Source organism: Pelodiscus sinensis, chromosome 4 (genome assembly GCF_052426305.1).
Source record: "Pelodiscus sinensis isolate ZL-2025 chromosome 4, ASM5242630v1, whole genome shotgun sequence".
NCBI classification, from domain to species: domain Eukaryota; kingdom Metazoa; phylum Chordata; order Testudines; family Trionychidae; genus Pelodiscus; species Pelodiscus sinensis.
In genome coordinates this window covers 81593177-81608404 of record NC_143055.1, presented here as the reverse complement: position 1 = coordinate 81608404, position 15228 = coordinate 81593177, and the positions used below count along the sequence as shown (strand labels likewise).

Here is a 15228-nt window from a genome sequence, read left to right as displayed (position 1 = left end):
CCAGTGTAGACACAGCCCAAATGTCCCAATAGTAAGAATGTGGGTGAAAACCCACAATCATTATGCTCTCAAAGGAACTCGCACAGAAAAATGATAAAAGACAAAACTACCATTTCACCTGTGGGCAAATACATGTCACAAAGGGTACGTCTACACAGCAACATTATTTTAAAATAGCTAGTGTTATTTCAAAATAACTTAGTCCATGTCTACACAGCAGGCAGTAATTTCAAAATAATGTTGAAATACTGTCAAGCTGGAGGACTTCTTACTCTGACTCCTGTAACCCTCATTGTACAAGGAATCAGGGAAGTTGGAGGAAGAGTGCTCTATTTCGAAATAAGTGCTGTGTAGATGCTCCCAATTTCAAAATAAGCTACTCAATTGATGTAGCTCAATTTGGTTAGCTTATTTCGAGTTAAGCCCTAATGTGTAGATGGACCCTGTGTTACCCTAACTACACCAACATAAGCCCTATGCCTCCTGTGGAGGTGGAGTTATGATGTCAGTATAAGAGGGCATTTACACTAGCAGGACAAGGTTGTAGTAGTGATGAGCAACCTGAGGTCCACGGACCCCTCAGCTGTCCTCTTCCCCATGTGCCTCTCACACTGGGGCACTGGAGCCCCATTCTTCCTAAGCCTCCACCTCCCTCCCGTAGGGTTACCAGATAGACCCCCCCAAAAAAAACACTCACTTGATTGTGGGTGGAGGGGAGGGGGACAGGGAACTGGCCAGGAGGAAGGGGGGTGGGAAACCATGGGGCTGGCTGGAAGGAAGGGGGGTGGAAAGCAGAGCGGGGGGGGGGGGCTGGGGCCACGGGGCTGGCCAGGGGGAAGGGGGGCTGGAAGCAGAGCTGTTGGGGGGGGGGGTGCAGCAATGCTGGCCAGGGGAGATCAGGAAGAGGAACTGGCCGGCGGGAAGCAGAGCTGGGGGGGAGTGCAGGGGGGCTAGCTGGGGAAGAGGGGGGAACCGGCCGGCCGGGAAGGGAGGGGTGGTGAGCAAATTGTCCGGCAGGGAGTGGGACTGACCCGGGCACTTGCAGATCCCGGAGCGCTGCCTGTCCTGCACAGGGTCCCGGCAACGCACGAACAAGGAGGAGGCTTCCCCTCCACCTCCTTACACTCAACCGAGGGTTCCCGGTGGCAATCGCGGCCCCGCCTCTCAGCTGGGACTCTCAGCCACTCCCCCCGCCCACGTCAGGCTTCCATCCAGTGTGCAGCCAGAAAAATCACAAAATACCGGACATGACACGTGTCCGGTATTGCCTGATTTTTTTTTACCGGACAGAGAGTGCAAATACCGGACTGTCCAGTACAATACCAGACACCTGGCAACCCTACTCTCCTAGCACTTTCAGAGTAGCCAAAAATTGCCTGATTCATGCTCCATCCCCAATCCTCCTCCTCCAAGGCTGGAATGTCATGAAGAGCCGGAAGAGCTGATTCATGGCATTCCAGCTCTGAGAGGGAGGGAGAAGAGCGGGGACAGAGCTTGAATCAGGTGACTTGCATGCTCCAAAATTGCTGGGAGAGAGGGGGAGGAGCAGGTACGTTCTGGACTCTGGTGCACCAGTGTATGAGAGGCACATGGGGTAGGGGAAGGGAGCAGACAGGGAAATGTAGTAAGATGAAGGCCTAAAACATAAGCCCATTCAGCACAGGCCTGGTTTGAGGCCTGAGGCCTAGCTAACAACAGACAAAACATGGCTAACATAAAGCAAAGCTAAACTGTGAGTAAGAGGCAGGCCCCTGCTCACAGAACTTGGCACAAACAGGGCTGAGAGTGCAAAACATGAATTAGTAATAGGCTCAGATGTAGAACAGTAATTGGTACTGATCGTAAGTGGAATGCACATGCTACCACCACCTCATTAAAAGAGACCTTGGTACCCACTCCCCACAAATACAGACCCAGGTTCAAAAACGCATCTAAAATGATAGAGATGATCTAATCAAACCATGAGGTACAGAATGATGGATGGTACCTAAATATGATCAGAGGGTGGTAAACCTGACACATCAGCAGTGATGTGTGATTTCTTTGTACCTGTATATTAAGTGGTGTCTTGGGGGGGACAATCTTTGGTTCTGTGTAGACTGCCAACAAAAGTCAGAAAAAGATACGCATACTGCGAACCACAATTTGTGTATTTTTTTCCTCTTTTTTTTCTAAAAAAGGCTTTTCCAAAATTTAGCCCCCTGTAGATGGGGCCAAAATTCAGAAAAAACTCCTTTTTCAGAACATTCCTTATTCCTCTCACCGAGAGGAATACAGAGATGCCGAAAAAACATGTCCGCTTCTTCGGAAACTGTTCCGAAAAAGCAGACGCGTTCCTTGGACAGTCTAGACACAGCCTTTGTATGACCTAGGGGCAGTGGAAATTTCCCTGATTGAGTTATTCCATTGTTACAGGATACATATTCGTAGTGGTTCAGTAGAGTCTACTGACATCTATTATCTGTACTTCGCTTAACAATAAACCTGGCCTGGCACCTTCCATCCTTACCTGGTTTGTGGTATTTGGGGCTTTCTTGGGATCTGCTGTGGAGACTAAGAGCACAAGTTGAGCACACATGCAAGCAGCCTTCTGGTTTCATCATCAATGAAGCCAGAGACCTGTGAGGATACCTCAGCAGTAAATCCCACTGACCGGTGGGAACACAACATACTGCAGGGTTGGGATGATGAGCAATGGCTGCAGAACTTTCAGATGCATAAGGGCCACATTCCTGGATCTGCCATACTTGCCCAGCCCAGGAACACCAGAATGAGACCTGCACTGACATTGGCAATCACATTGTGGAAGCTTGCAACACCAGATTGGTACCAGATAGTTGGAAATCATTTTGGAGAAGGAAAATTCATCATAGAGGCCATAGTCATACAAATGTGCAGGGTCATAAATAGCATCCCACTATGCAGGCTTGTGACACTTGGCAATGTTCAGGGTGTAATAAACAGATTTCTAGCAACATGGTTCTCAAATAACAGTAGAGCAATAGCTAGCACACATTCCTATTTTGGTATCATACCACCTTGCCACAGAGTACATCAACAGAAAGGGCTTGTTTTCTATGCTTATGCAAGTGCTGGTGGATCACTGGGGACACTTCACTGACATCAGTGTAAGCTGTCTAGGAAAAGTACCTGACACACTTATCTTTAAGAGCACTGAAAAGCTACAAGCAGGGAGTTGCTTCTCCAAATAACAGATTATGACTAGTAATGTTGAAATGCTAATAGTAATCCCGGGGGACCCATACTTTCTCTTACTCTCCTGACTCTTGAAGCTCTACACCAGTCATCATGACAATACCCAAGGAAGCTTCAAACAGCCGCACAATGACAGGTGAATGGACTATTGATTGATCAAATGGGTGCAGGTGTTCCCACTCACAAGATTGGATCTTGGTGAGAAAAATATCCTAATGGTTTTAGGCCTGTTGTATCCTGCATAATATCTGGTGACACAAAAGGGGAAATTTGCTATTGGGGTGGAGGCAGAGCAGCTGTCTGCTGAGTTTTAATAGTCAACCACAAGGACTATCAAAAAAGCTCAAAGCAGCGCTGTAAGGCTTGGGCAAGCTTTGAAATAGCACTTTAACCGTGAACCACAGTAATGCATCATGATATATGGTTCTGTGCCTGGCCCTGAAGATTAGTGAACTGTTAGGAAGTGTGTGGTACTTGGTAAGCATTTATGAATAGAACACTGTCAATGCATCTATTACTTATATGGGACTTGCTGTACATTTATAATTATTGCACTGTGTTTGTCACTGATCCTATAGGTTGAATTATATGGTACAAGAACAAGTGGATGCTTTCACGTCTGCCACGCATGCTGCAGCACATATTAATAACTAATAAAGATGAATTATATTCCAGACAATATTGTTAAGCTAAAAGCAAATCCATATATTAAAGTTTTAATGTAACAGAACTTGAAGAATGAACCTTCATATCCATTTTAGCTACACATACAGCCACCATGGCTCTCACAGATGACACTTAATGTTCTCCAGTGTGTACTGAGTGGGGTAGAAAAGTGATTCCGAATAGGGATGTAAAATCTTGTTTAATCAGTTAACCGGTTAACCATAATGTTTAATTGGTTAACCAATTAAAAGGGGGAGGGCAGAGGCACTGCTCCAGCCCCACTGTGATGGGGGGGGCTGGGGCAGGCCCACTATGCACAGAGGCTACTCCAGCCTGCCATTCAGAGCAGGCCCTGCATGCAGCGTGCTGGCTGGACTGAGGCCCGCCATAGACAGGGACTGCTCTGGCAGGCCAGTCAGATCAACCCCTGCCTGAGTTGGGGCTTGTGGGGCTGGAGCAGTTCCCTGCCCACAGTGAATGGGGAGTTGCTCCAGCTCCTACTGGTTAACCAGAACCAGTAAACCATTCACACTCCTAATTCCTAATACCGTGTAGTAGAATGTTGAACAGTGAGGAGGGATGTGCTATACTGGAGTTCACCAAAGGGAGATGAGTCCAGGAGTGTAGAACCTGTAGAGTCACAGGAATCTGCAGCATCTGTGCTTGCTGCCAGAGAAACCCCACTGTGTACTGAGGCATCTTCCTCTCTGACATCTGGGCCTTTCTACAGAGTCTGCAATAACAACTATCCAGGCCCTCTCCCCAGGCCCTCTCCTGGCTTGCAGGATCTCACTGAACACATAATCCTCAATCCTCTTATTTCTCTATTTTATCTGGCTCAGGTATTCCAAAGGTGTGGAGGAGGGAAACTCCTCATGGCCTCATGGACAGCAGCTACAAATAAAACACACTGAGTTACCATTGTCAGTACAGTCACAACAAAAAGTGGAAGTCAAGTTTCACAGCTCCATCCCATTGCTCCCCAAAGGCTTTAAACAAAACATTGACATTTGTGCTTTGGAGTGCTAGTGCTTGTGCACTAGCCATGGTGTGTATAACTTGCCAGAGGCAAGGGAACTGAGGAGGGAATTAATTGCTCAGTTGCATAAAACTGAATATAAGGCAATGGCACTGGATACTGGGACTATTTTCAACAGATGGTGGTGATTTTAGCTGGTATCTAATTTCTGAGGATAACAAAGACACACAAGGCATAGCTGTTGCTGCTTTGCTGAAGTTGGACAGGCCCACTAACTTGTTTACTTCAATGGTACCTACAAAAATTATTGCTTACTGGAGTGGGAAAGTTTCTTACTACAGAGGAAGAAATAAGGCTACCATCCCAAAAAATCTTTTATAAAAGATTGCAAAGTACTTCCATGAAAGTTTCATTGATACCATTCAGGAGGATTCAAGGAACATCCCTGTGTACATAAACACACTAGTCCCATTCTCTCCCCCACAACTACGAACGCCACAGGTGTACAAAAACAGATGGCTCTACCTGTCTTTGTTGTACCTCTTGGTGTATGAGAAAATTAATGAAAAGTCAATAACTGTGTCCTGCTAAGGTGGGGACACTATCATTTTAATGGGAAATAAACTTGCATTCACTTGCTCACTCTTCACTGCTCTTGCTCACTCTCACCCGACTGGGTTGGGGTTTGGGAGGGGTTGTGGATTCTGGACTGGGGCTGAGGGGTTTGCAGTGTGTGAGGGAGCTCTGGCTGAGCCTGGGGTAGGCGGCTGGGGTACAGGAGCATGCTCCAGGCTGGGGCAGAGTGTTGGGGTGAAGGAGGGAGGGATTTTAGGTATAGGAGGGGATTCTGGGCTGGGACAGAGTGTTGGAGTACAGGAGGGGGCATGAGATGCTGTCTGAGGAGAGTCAGGGCTGGGGTAGGGGCTTGGTGTACAGGCTCTGAGAGGAGAGGATGGGATTGAGATGTAAGCTCCCAATGGGTGACACTTACCTGGGGTCAAAACAAAGCAGATTTAAGGCAGGCTCACTACCTGTCCTGGCCCCACACTGCTCCTAGGAGCCAACATGCCCCTGTGGCTTCTAGGAGGGGCATATGCAATGTCCGGTATTTTCTGTTTTTCAGGCTGGGCACTGGACAGAAGCCTGGTGGCTCCACCTGTGGTTGCGTGCTGAAGCTGGGCAGTGCGGGGTTGTTGTTTTTTTGCTCGTCAAAATTTTTTAATCCACATGTTCGGTATTTTTTGGGAGACCATCTGGCAACCCTACTTCCAGGAGTGATGTGGGGCCAAGACAGGCAGGGAGCATCAATTCTGCTACACAGCCAGGGATCATGATAAACTGGGAGAGTCTCCAGGATCAACCAGCTGGTGACCACTGCTATACACACTAGTCTTTGAATAGGGGTCTTGTCAAACATTATATAGGAGGCTCTCTCTCCCAGGAATCTCAGTCAAAACACCGATGTCTGATTCCCAGGAGACTTTGCACCAAGAACTGAATCTAGTTAGAAAAATTAAGACAGAGAGCAAGCACTATTGTTACTTGCCATAACTCCCCACGGAAAAAAATAGAGAAACTGATGGTATAAACATTACTAAGACTGAACAGTTTCCTCAAACTGAGAAAAAAAGCATTTGTGGCTCTGTGCAAAACCACCTCATCCAGCAACTTCCACTGTAACAATATCAATATAAATAATTATCTGTTTCTACCATCTTATCAAATGTAAATATTATTTTTAAAACAGATACCTGTTCTTCCTCTTCTCACAAAAAAGTGTTCTTTCCTACAGTGATATCTCATTGCCCTGCTAATCAATAAGTCTTACACTGAAGACCTTACTTGTAAAGACTACCACAAGACTGCTCACATAAATAAGAGCTACTCCTGGGAATTATGTTTGCAGAACAAGATCTCTTATTTGTTCTCTGTTATTGACAAATATTGTGGACTAGAAGATTTACTCACTGTTGCTCAGGTCCTTAAATCAAATAAGTTTAGTTTTTCTTCATTTAAATCATTGTTCTGGGCTGGGGTTAGGGATGAGGGATTCAGTATGCAGGCTGTCCTGGGGAAGAGTGGACAACCCCAGCCTTCTCTCACCACTGCAACAGCCTGGGGCTGGATGAGAAGTGCTTCTCCACAACAGCTTCAGTGGGCATAGCCAGGGGACAGATAAAAAGCAACACAGACAGACTCTCTGAAATATATAGTGGATAACTTCACCCCTGCCCTGTGCTGGCTCAATGGCATTATAGCGATCCTAGTCCCCACCTCTGGCCCTTTGCTGCCCTCTGTGATGATTCTGCAGTACAATTCCCTCTGACCAGATTCTTCCCCCCTTTACATTTTATGAGAAACAATTGAATTCCAGGCACATCCCAATATTCTGGCACAACCAAACCCTGACGTTACTTTAAGTTATGATAAGAGGAAGCTGCATCCCAAATTTGGTGGTCCTAGATCTTACCATTTGGAAGGAGCTCTTGCACAAACGGACTAACAGATGGACATTTCTAAAATATATAGTAAGATGTTGGCATCATTTTAAGAGGAGTATGATGATGACTATGGGCTCACGTGCAATGTTACTGTTCCTTTCCACCCTTACACAAAGGATGTGCTTTCAGTTCCACTCCTGGAATACTTGAGCTAATGGGCTGAGCTGTAGAGAATAATACAATAAATAACTCTGTATCCATGAACCCACCGTTGTCAGCACAATTAATGCAATATCAAGGTCACGGCTTAGTTTTCATTCGCTGGGGAGAATGAGAGAAGAAGCTAGACTCTGATACGCAATTCAACAAAAAACAAGGCACGGAGCAGAAGCAGGTTAGGAGGGGCGTATGCTGAAATAGGCTCTTATCTTGCAAGAATCCCCACTTGAAACTACAGCAGCACCGCGAACTCCTTCCGTGGCGACTTGCCCTGTGCGTTTCAAAGGGCGCGTGCAATGTTCCAGCTTGTAAACACCTGGAGCGTCGGCCTCCGCCTTTTGCTTTTAATGGCAGCCCGGCTCGTTTGCACGAGGGCAGCCTGAAGGGGACGCCGCGGAAGGTAGGACAGTTTCTACCTCAGCCCTGACTCCAGCTCCTCCTCCCGCTGTAGGAGCCTGGGGCTCGCGGTGAGTCACACGCCCGGCCCCGGCTTCCTACTTAACGCAAACTTTGTTGTTGTTCCCCCCAAGTTGCGGGGGTGCCGCTATTGAACGACTCCGGCCCCCCGAGTGGGGGGCGCTGGAAGGCCCCAGGGGCGGCAGGGGACGGCGCCGCCCTCACGTTCCTCCCGCGCCCGAGGATTATTGCTTAACAACCGGGCGGGATTTACCTGCCGCCCCTCCCGCGGCGCCAGCTGAGCCGGAGACGCCCGCCCGCCCGCCTCTCGGCTTGGTGCTGCGGAGGCCGAGCCGGGCCTCCTCCGGCCCAGGGCACAGCGGCGCCCAGGTAGGCGCTTTACTCGCGCGTGGGGCCAGCGGCGCCCACGTGTTTGGGGGCTGCTGGGGGCTCCTCGCACCCCGTGCAGGGACTGGTGCTGGGGAGGGCGCGGTGCTTCTGCGCAGGATGGGTCCCTCCCGGGGAAATCACCCCCCCCCCAGCGCGCGCGGAAATGGATTGAGCAACTCGGGAGCCAACGCGCAGCCCCCCCCCCCCCCTTGCGCGCAAACCCCTTTCCCCTAGCGCGGCTGCGGGGCTCACAACTCGTCACCTGCCTCCGCGGGTGTTGGGGAGGCGGGTGCAGCGCTGGGGTGGTGCTGCTGGTTCGACCTAGCGTGTGGCAGCCGGACAGGAGCGATGCCTCCTCCCAGCCCCTTCTCTGCCAAACGCAACTGCTGGGGGAGCGGGGGGACCGAGCTGGGGCTGGTGACACATGCTTTGGACAGTTTTCTATCCCCGCCTGTTGTTTGTTAGAGCTCGGGGCTAATAACCCTCCCATTCCCCAGGCGGTTGGAGCGGCTCTGCTTCTCCCAGGAAGGGCTTTGCTATTGACTCTGTCTCATTAGGAATTTGGATCTCCTCTGCCAGTAGCAACCAGCGGCTTGATGAAATTATATAGGTCACAGGAAATAATTCCAGTTTAAGCGCCTTTATCTGTTTAGATGAGGGGAAGAAAGGTTTCCCGCTTCTAATGCAAGCGGTCTGCTTTAGTAGTGTAACTTGCATGGCCTTAGCCAGGAACTTCTCTGCTTGCAGAGACATGGAGCACTCACTAACTGTTGTGCAAAACACTGGTAAAGAAAATATTAATTTACTTCAAGATGACTTCCACCCTATAAGTGTAATGTTTACATCTGGAGCGGTTATACCCCTATTTGTAAATTACACATGATGATATTGCATCATTTCTTCCTTTGGGAGCTGTTTTCCGTTTGTTTGTTTCATGTTGTAATTCAGGGGGTGTGGCTTTTTTTTTTTTTTTTGGTAAGGAAGTTTTTTTTTTTTTTTTTTGGTAGGGAAGTTATCACATCTCTTTGCAGGCTATTTCCACATTTCTTCTTGTGGTTTTCAATCCCCACCCCTTTCCAGACTGAAGCATAGAGCACAATAACTTTTAATGCTAAAATGCCTGAGAATATGGACCAATTGGTCTGTCCTGATAATGTTGCTCTATTCTTAACAGCACACTGTCAAAAGTGTTAAAGATCATACTACTATGTTACGTTTCTTCTGTCAATCTTTGCTGCAGGTGACACTTAACCTTAAGGTCCTGACCCTGTACATGTACATTGTGTTGTGCCATGTGAAGACCCATTATCTTTAATGGAGCTCTGTATTGGCACAGACATCTGCTTCGCATGGAAGAGATTCCAGGATCAATGCCTATTCTTTTTACAACTTTCTGCATTTGGCAGCACTCTAGTTGTCTTCACGTTTTCTCTCTGATTGGTTTTCTTATTTTGATGGCGCTCTCATCGAGCAACAAAGAGCAAGAAAACACTTAAAATAGCTAAGCATGACTGTAAAACCACAAAAACAGGGGAACTTGGGAGTAGATGTTTGTACCTGAGACGACTTTGAGCATTTACAAAAGACAAGACTTCTAATGGATTGTGTCAGTTTAAGTTTCTAAATTGTAGCCATCTTCCTCCCAGCTGAGCCAGAATGGACTTCTTCATGGCAGTGCTGCTCTTTCCTTAGCTGGTTGCTGTTGACCTGGGTAAGAGCGCTATGAAGGATTGGGGGTCCATTTCTCTATGTCCAGGCAGGGTCTGTTTCAGTGACTCATGAATCCACCTGGTAGGGCTTGCAAGATTGCTCCTTACTTCCTGAGGGTTTGAGCATGGTGTTTCTACTGCAAGGATGGGCAAGAGGCAGCTAGTGGGCTGGATCTGGCCCATGGCCACTTCACCTGCACACTTACTACAGAGCAGCGTTAGCCACTTTAAACAGCAGGCTGCTAATTGCTATGCACACTGGGTAGGGAGGAGAAAGCTACACATGCTGTCCCTTCCCCCTAGCAAAATATCTCAGTTCTCACAGGCCAGTTTCCAGCCAATAGGAGCTGAGAAATTTTGCTGGAAGCAAAGGCAGCTGAGTGATGCTTCCTCCCTCCCTGTCTGGAGCAGACACACATGAAGCAGCCAGCCCAGCAGCCAGGCGTGAAGCCTCTCAGATTTCTGCAGGGCTGCTGGTAGGGAGCTGCCTAGGCAACCACCTGCCAGCCAGAGCCTGCCCCTGGCACCCCACCCCTAATTTCCTCCCAACTTGCTGCCTCAGGTACCACCCAAATCCCCTGTATCCCCTCTCTCCACCTCCTTCAGGTCACAACTCCCTACCAACCCTGCACTCCCTGCTACATCCCTCCCCTTGTCCAGAGTCCTCTCCTGCACCCATAACCCCTTCTGGACCCTGCCCCAGATCATAAATCCCTCCTTTACCTAAACTCCTTCTCCAATCCCAGATTCCCTCCTGTACCCCAGTCCTCTGGCCCAAGCTCCCTTCTATACTTCACCCACCATCCCAAACTCTGGTACCCCCTCCACAGAAGTGTGGCCCTTGACCACTTACCAAAATCTTGGAGTGGCCTGCCATTAAAAATTATTGCCCACCCCTGCTCAACAGTGTTTCCAGAGGAAATTCAGAATAAAAATCAGGTCTCTTAGCAGCAATAAATAATACTAGCAGGTGAGGCATGTTGTTGACTGGGCAAACTCATAGGAAAGTTCAAGAAATTAAATATATGTAATAGATTTTTTTTTATTAATGTGCTTGCAAAAGGGAAGTAAAAACAGTTTAAATTTATGGAATTTCAACTTCAAATAGTATTTATTTTATTGAATAATTACCATACATAGTAAATTTGAATCAGAAACTCATAAAGCTTCCATTACTCTTTCCATAATTTGAATTATTTTGTAACAATAAAATTTTTCTTTGCACTAAAATGACAGTTGAATAAGCAACTCAATTTTAATGTTAGCTAATATTTTTATGAACTCTAATCATAATAGTCATGACTTTTTTTCCGATGAAAAACAAAAATGATTATTTAAACCTTTAACTCAGCATATTCTGGTGTAAAAAAGTACAGCATTCAGCTAATTTAAATGGCAGGAATGTATATGCAAAATTTGGTATATCTGTAGGTAATTGTGAAATATAACTTTATTTTGCACAAACAAATCCACAAACAAACTCTTGAAAATATATAGTAGATAAGTTTGGGTCTTTGACCCGTTCAAAAATAACTGGTCAGATATCACAATTTTTTACTCCATATTTGTGTTATGTCACAAATAATTCATATATCCTAAATAGGGCCCTACCAAATTCACTGTCCATTTGTATCAATTTCATACTTTTAACGGGGATATAGCCATAGGTAGGACACTTAGCATCAGGCCCATCCAGTCCCAGCTCTGCTCCTGCCAGGATGCGGGAACTTTCCCCTCTCTGTCCGGTGTTCCGCCCAGGGTGTGGGGTCAGGAGCTTGCCCAGTTCCACTCACCTGACATTTCTGCCTTGAAGTAGAGTTGGGGGCTTGCAAGCCCCATTCCCATTCTCTGGCTGGAGTGCTGAGCAGGTGGAATGGGGAAAGCCCTGAGCACCTAGCAATGGGGCAGAGCTTATGGGGGGGCATCTGGCTAAAGCATCTACCCCTTCCTCTTCCTCAGGGGTGGCTTGCAGGGGAGATGGCCCCATTGAGTCCTGACCCAAAAAAGAATTGTGAGGGAGTCGGAAATTTATTGTAGGAGGGATACGGTACTGGCAATTTCTGTGCTGATGCTGGTGGGGTGATATCTTCAGAGCTGACTGTCCAGTCACCAGGTGGTGTTCTTCAGCTGCTCCCCTCTGTAGGGAGCAGAAAAGTAAGGGTGGCAGCTCTGTGACACTCTCCACAACTCCCTTTTGTGAAATGCTGGTTTATCCTATGAAACCTCTATAGAATAAAAAACAAATACAAGACCAAATTTCACCGGGGAACTTGGATTTCATGCTCTGTGGTGTGTTTTTCATGGTCATGAATTTGGTAGGGCCCTGATCTTAAGCTGATTTATTGGAACTGCAACAAAAAAAAGTAGGACTTTATGGCTACGTCTACACTGGCCCCTTTTCCGGAAGGGGCATGTAAATTTCACTACTCGTCGTAGGGAAATCCGCGGGGGATTTAAATATCCCCCGCGGCATTTAAATAAAAATGTCCGCCGCTTTTTTCCGGCTTTTAAAAAAGCCGGAAAAGAGCGTTACACTGGCCCCGATCCTCCGGAAAAAGCGCCCTTTTCCGGAGGGTCTTATTCCTACTTCAAAGTAGGAATAAGACCCTCCGGAAAAGGGCACTTTTTCCGGAGGATCGGGGCCAGTGTAGACGCTCTTTTCCGGCTTTTTTAAAAGCCGGAAAAAAGCGGCGGACATTTTTATTTAAATGCCGCGGGGGATATTTAAATCCCCCGCGGATTTCCCTACGACGAGTAGTGAAATTTACATGCCCCTTCCGGAAAAGGGGCCAGTGTAGACGTAGCCTAAGTGTTTCAATAGACTTAACCTTATTTATACTTACTTACAAAAACCAAGTTTCTTAATTGAGTTACTTTGATTCTGAAAATGCAAAACACAATGAAATGAAGTTCTGAAAAAAGGAAGTATACGTGATATAATCAAGACTTTATCTATATCAGGAGTTTCTTGCTGAAATGTTTGATATTTGACCATATTCAAATAGGTGGTCAGTTGATATTTACCACACAGTTGACTGACTTGCCAAGCCAAAGCAACAGAAGAATTATTATGGATAGTGATTCCATGCTCCAATAATAAGAATATAGCAGTAGGGATATATTATCGACCAGGACAGTGATAGTGACATTGAAATGCTAAGGGAGATTAGAGAGGCTACTAAAATAAAACAACTCTAATAATGGGGGATTTCAATTATCCCCATATTGACTGGGTACATGTCTCGTCAGGAAGAGATGCAGAAATTAAATCTCATAGCTTAAATGACTTCTTCTTGGAGCAGCTGGTACAGGAACCCACAAGGGGAGAGGCAATTCTCGATTTAGTCCTGAGCGGAGCACAGGTTCAGGTCCAGGAGGTAACTATTACAGGACTGCTTGGGAATAGTGACCATAATATAATAACATTTAACATTCTTGTGGTGGGAAGAACACCTCAGCAGTCCAGCACTCTGGCATTTAATTTCAAAAAGGGAAATTACACACAAATGAGGAGGTTAGTTAAGCAGAAATTAAAAGGCACAGTGACAAGAGCCAAATCCCTGCAAGCTGCATGGAAACTTTTTAAAGACACCATAATAGAGGCCCAACTTAAATGTATTGCCCCAAATTAAAAATCATAGTAAGAGATCTTAAAAAGAATCATTGTGGCTTAACCACCATGTAAAAGAAGCAGTGAGGGACAAAAAGGCATCTTTCAAGAAATGGAAAGGAACATAAACGCTGTCAAATTAAGTGTAAAACTGTAATAAGAAAAGCAAAACAAATTTTGAGGAACAGCTAGCCAAAAACTCAAAACATTAGTAAAATGTTTAAGTACATTAGAAGCAGAAAGCCTGCTAAAAACCCAGTGAGTCCCCTACACAATCGAGATACAAAAGGAGCAATCAAGGCAAGTGATAAAGCCATTGCGGAGAAGCTAAATGATTTCTTTGCATCAGTCTTCATGGCTGAAGATGTTGGGGAGATTCCCAAACCTGCACCATCGTTTGTGGGAGATGAATCTGAGGAACTGTCCTGGATTGAAGTGTCATTAGAGGAGGTTTTGGAACAAATAGAAAAATGTAACGTGAACAAATCACCGGGACCGGATGGCATTCACTCAAAGGTTCTAAAAGAACTCAAATGGGAAATTGCAGCACTGTTAACTGTGGTTTGTAATCTATCCCTTAAATCGGCTTCAGTACCTACTGACTGGAAGATAGCTAATGTGACACCAATATTTAAAAAGGGCTCTAGAAGTGATCCCTGCAATTACAGACCAGTAAGTCTAACGTCGGTACTGGGCAAATTAGTAGAAACAATAGTTAAGAATAAAATTGTTAGGCACGTAGAAGAACATAATTTGTTGGACAAAAGTCAACATGGTTTCTGTAAAGGGAAATCCTGTCTTACTAATCTATTAGAGTTCTTTGAAGGGGTTAACAAACATGCGGACAAGGGGGGATCTAGTAGATATAGTATACTTAGATTTTCAGAAAGCCTTTGACAAAGTCCCTCACCAAAGGCTCTTGTGTAAATTACATTGTCATGGGATAAGAGGGAAGGTTCTTTAATGGACTGAGAACTGGTTAAAAGACAGGAAACAAAGGGAAGGAATAAATGGTAAATCTTCAGAATGGAAAGGGGTAACTAGTGGTGTCCCTCAAAGGTCAGTCCTAGGACCAATCCTATTCAACTTATTTATAAATGATCTAGAGAAAGGGGCAAGCAATGAGGTAGTAAAGTTTGCGGATGATACTAAAATGTTTAAGATAGTCAAGACAGAAACAGACTGTGAAGAACTTCAAAAAGATCTCCCAAAACTGAGTTACTGGGCAACAAAATGGCAAATGAAGTTTAAAGTAATGCATGTTGGCAAAAATAAGCCCAACTATACATATAATATGATGGAGGCTAATTTGGCTATGACAAATCAGGAAAGAGATCTTGGAATTATCATGGATAGCTCTCTGAAAACGTCCACACAGTGTGCTGTGTCGGTCAAAAAGGCAAATAGAATGTTAGGAATTATTAAGAAAGGGATAGAAAATAAGACACAGAATATCTTACTGACCCTGTATAAAACTATGGTACGCCCACATCTTGTGTACTGTGTACAGATGTGGTCTCCTCACCTCAAAAAAGATATTTTGGCCTTAGAAAGGGTTCAGAAAAGGGCAACTAAAAAGATCAGGGGTTTGGAACAGGTCCC

The 15228-nt window shown here is 45.9% G+C and overlaps 1 protein-coding gene across 7 annotated transcripts in view; it reads left to right on the top strand.

Moving 5' to 3' along the window:
* Positions 1–7471: 7471 nt before the first annotated feature.
* The window catches only part of FHIP1A (FHF complex subunit HOOK interacting protein 1A), a 115014-nt gene continuing 107257 nt past the window's right edge, over positions 7472–15228 (top strand). For 4 of the 7 annotated variants that reach the window (XM_075930046.2, XM_075930041.2, XM_075930038.2 and 1 more), the window contains exon 1: positions 8022–8307. The gene's annotated coding sequence lies outside the window, so the exon portion shown is untranslated. Of the gene's footprint in view, positions 7989–8021; positions 8308–15228 lie in introns of those variants that run through there. The other 3 variants (XM_075930047.2, XM_075930042.2, XM_014574378.4) reach the window with 2 other exon arrangements.